Source organism: Lampetra fluviatilis, chromosome 2, assembly GCF_964198595.1.
Source record: "Lampetra fluviatilis chromosome 2, kcLamFluv1.1, whole genome shotgun sequence".
NCBI lineage: Eukaryota > Metazoa > Chordata > Hyperoartia > Petromyzontiformes > Petromyzontidae > Lampetra > Lampetra fluviatilis.
In genome coordinates, this window is record NC_136276.1 from 34,159,591 (window position 1) to 34,163,937 (window position 4,347).

The following is a 4,347-nucleotide window of genomic DNA, read 5'->3' on the forward strand; positions in this document are numbered from 1 at the left end:
CACCGGGCCCCGAAATGAGCATTGGCTGTAGCGGCGGCGGCGGCTAGATGTTGCAACGTGGCAAAGTTGTGGTCAACAATTCCACGTTCTTGTGCTGGGGACCAGTACGTTATACAATGCAGTACATTAAATAGACCCCCCACACCTACCCACCTCACCACTACCACCACCGATCCGTGATGAACTTAGCGGACTAAGGTCGTGGATATTGTCCACCGCGGGTTTTATTTACTCCGCTTGTGTGGAAACTAAAATCTAGAATAGGAAGAGACGCAGATTATAGGAAGACAAGTGGAACTTTCAGCGTCCACGACGTTATTACGCCCGCAGTATTAATCAGGGCGGCCGCCCGGGTTATAATCTCATCTTATCTTAACGCAATTTATATGGCGTCCTAACCAAGGCGCTTTACGAAGCATTAGATCGCGTAAATATATAAATGTGTCGTTAAACCCGCCACCACCCGACACAGCCAACTAGTAAGGGTTGTCACGTAAACAGAACGTGGCCAATTCGTCACTAGTACAGCACTAGTGTGTAGTGTATAGTGTAGAGTAATGTAGTGTATAGTGTAGTGTATAGTGTAGTGTACTAGTACAGCACTAGTGTGTAGTGTATAGTGTTGAGTAATGTAGTGTATAGTGTAGTGTACTAGTACAGCACTAGTGTGTAGTGTAGAGTAGTGTAGTGTATAGTGTAGTGCACTAGTGCAGCACTAGTGTGTAGTGTACGAGTACAGCACTAGTGTGTAGTGTATAGAGTAATGTAGTGTATAGTGTAATGTATAGTGTAGTGTGCTACAGCACGAGTGTATAGTGTAGAGTAATGTAGTGTATAGTGTAGTGTATAGTGTAGTGTACGAGTACAGCACTAGTGTGTAGTGTATAGTGTAATGTAGTGTATAGTGTAGTGTACTAGTACAGCACACCGGTTGTGTGTTGGAGAGCCAAGCCACGACATTTTCAATTTGATTACGACGTTTCGCCAGCAATTACAACCAGCTTCATCAGGCGACAGCCAGATTTGTGGATGACATTTGTCGCGAAAGCCAATGTGTTAAACTGACTAAACCTTCATGGAATGACTCGCTCCGACCGTAGGAGTGTCAAAATACCCCCTCTAGCACCATGGTTAGTGCGACTAATAGGTTAGCAGTGGCATAATACTAAAATCACCGCTGATGCCAGGTCAACATTGTTCCCGATTAACGCGGCAGACGGATAGAGATCGCGGGCGTGCATGGAATTAAGTCGTGGGTCGTGTTCTCTCTCTCTCAGGTCAACCACCACTGTGTTTAATTATTCACAAGCTAACGATTTGCATGGCAATTGCAACAAGACCTGTTCTTCAGGAAACAAAGCATTCAAATGTGATTCTCATCAAGCTGTTAATAAATGCAGTCTCCAACTCTTAAACGGCCTGCAAATTTGCGCTCTGAAGGCGGCTCATTGACCGAAACGTCGCCTTCTGGTACATAATCTCTCCCTTTGAAGTCCCCACCACACAGCCAGTATCTTGAGGACCGCCCCAGTGGAGTGACAAGTGAGCGGCTTGGCCGCGCATCGACTCGCTGCCCTGCAGCGCCTTCATGTGCCGGGGCCGCCTCGCAGGCCGTGTTCACGCGGCACGTTGCGCATGCGCATTGGGCCAATGGAAGGGCGGGAGGGGCGGGGTTCAACGAAAAGCCCCCACACACACAATAGACCACGCCCACGGGGACAGGTGACCAATCAGCGTGGTCTGAGGGGGCACCCCCACCCCCACCGTCCTCACAGCCCCCACCCCTCCGCCCCCCTCTATTGGGGTTGGAATTCTTAGCATTGTTGGTCCACGCCTCAAGGTACACAGGAGCCAAGTTTGCACCTTTATTTTTTATATATTATTTTAGCCAGGTGAGAAACTTGAGAGACCAGGATGAGTCTCGTCTGCAAGAGGAGCCCTGTGGGTCACCAACATTCCAAAATTACAAAATAAAAACGCAAAAAAAAATCACGGTACAGCGATGAAGCAAATATAAATCTTTGCAAAAACAACTGCGTCATCACATGAGAAGTGGAAAAATATTGTATCAGGATAAATCGATATAAAAAAATACATTCCCTTGAAGTCAACTCGGGCGGGTTATATTTAGACTGATCAATCTTCTTGGTTCTTTCGGTAAAGTCACGTAGAAGGGAAATAATTAAATAATAAAAATGACAACATAATAAAATAAAATTATCCGTGAGAATTTTTTTAATAAAAACTCTCAGTGACAATTTTATTTTATTATGTTTTATTTTTATTATTTTATTATTTCCCTTCTACGTGACTTTACCGAAAGAACCAAGAAGATGAATCCCTGCAGTCACGAAAGCTTTAAATCGAAATTTAGGCTGATCAAGCCGACTTTACGCAAACACAGACATTGCGAAGATCGAACACCGAGAAATCGATCTCAGGGGCCGTCCATAAATGACGTCACGCACCTAGGGGTGGGGGGGTCAGACATTTGTGACGATGGGGGGGGGGTTGGAGAAATGTGACGTCACATCAAAATGCGCAACTTTAAATAAATATAGACAACACGTTCTACTTAATTAAATAGACTTTTTAATAAATGTTTTCTCCTACAACATCAGAGTGCAGCGCCACATTAAATAAGCACTACAATGACAATAGTTTAAAGCGATTTGAAGCATGTTTTATTTTTGGGGGGGGGGGGCAGAGCATTGTGACTTCATATTTGAGGGGGGGGGTCTCACTTTTTGCGACGCCGTGTGACGAGGGGGGGGGGGTTAAAAATCGTCCAAAATCGCGTGACGTCATTTATGGACGGCCCCTCACGTTTGTGTGTACACATTGAGTGGTGTGTGTGTGTGTGGCAGAACACACGGCGGGACATACAGAGTGGATGTCCTTTGGGTGTACTTCTCCCCCATCATAGGAATGTGTAATCTCCACCACTGGCTCCGAATTTAAAAATGTCGCACAAAGAGAAATCAATTATCACCCCATGTTCAAAATAACATGCATGTGTATATTATTTGGGGGTGGCGAGATGATGCAGAGGTTAAGATCGTGCCAATATTGCTGTTATAAATGTATTACTATTTCATATCGCGTAATTTGATGTGGCAATTGTAAGGTTCATGGCCAAAACTAATGTTGGTTCGTTCCTCGCATTCCTGGGTTTTGGATTACCCTTCCATCGTCCCTCTTGCCCAAGTTCTTAAAACATTGCTCAATTCAAGATTTTCAAAAAAGCCACACAACGTGAAGAGTAAAGTCACGTAGGTAGAAAAAATAATAGTTCACGACGTTTCGATCGCAACGCAAGCAATCGTCATCAGGTAGACGATTTACTTGCATTGCGATCGAAACGTCGTGAACTCTTATTTTTTCTACCTACGCGACTTTACCGAAAGGACCAAAAAGCATGGATTCCTGCAGTCACGAAAGCTTAAAATCAAAACGTAGCTGGTATTGGTCAGTCAATTCTGGAAAATAACCTGCACGTGTTCGTCGATTGGGATGACCCACACGGCGGTTTGACATCGCCTCTAACTGCAAAACTTAGTAGGACACTTCTGAAAATGTATCTGGGGACATGGCGAGGCTTTCCTGGGTAAACAAGCAAAATTATAAACTTTACAAATGTTAACTCGTGTCTGTTGTACCTTCAATAGAGCGGCTTGTTGCTGACTGCTTGGAGTGCTGGGATTCTGGGCCTGTTCTCAGAAACTGTGACTCATGAAAACAAATACATGTTTGTTGTTCCGTAATTGTAAAAGTTTCGTTTTTACCGTTTTAATCCCATGTGTCCTTTGAAAATATACTTATCCAAGTTCTCCCGCCTGCTAATAAAAATGTCCGTCTGGTATAAACGTTTGTTTTGTTTTTGTCCCAGCAGAGCATAAATACTCGATCCACTACCAAGATTAGAATATAACAGTCATCACAGCAGTCATATGCTCAGCAGAATTCCAGCCCAATTACTTTGGTGTTGACCATAAATCCCCAATGAGAGACTGCAGGGGAGATTTGAAAAAAAAAACGGTTCTCAAATCAACACAAAGATAATGGCCTTCGCCTTCATGCCATGCTGTCTGCTCATGTAGCTGTGAACCCTGTAGGACCAGCTGAGAAGCAGGGTCCAAGCACAGGATTTGTGTTGAAGACGACACCTTTCCCAACGAAAGGTTAACATCATATTACTTAGAATACTTACTGATGGCCAAATAGGAATTTTAAATACCTTTGGCCGACAACCACACTAGTTTAAACGCAACTTTGATTCCACGTGGAGGTTGTGCATCGATTGCGAGCTGACATTATAAACATCATTGCCAAGTGGAACATATGCCT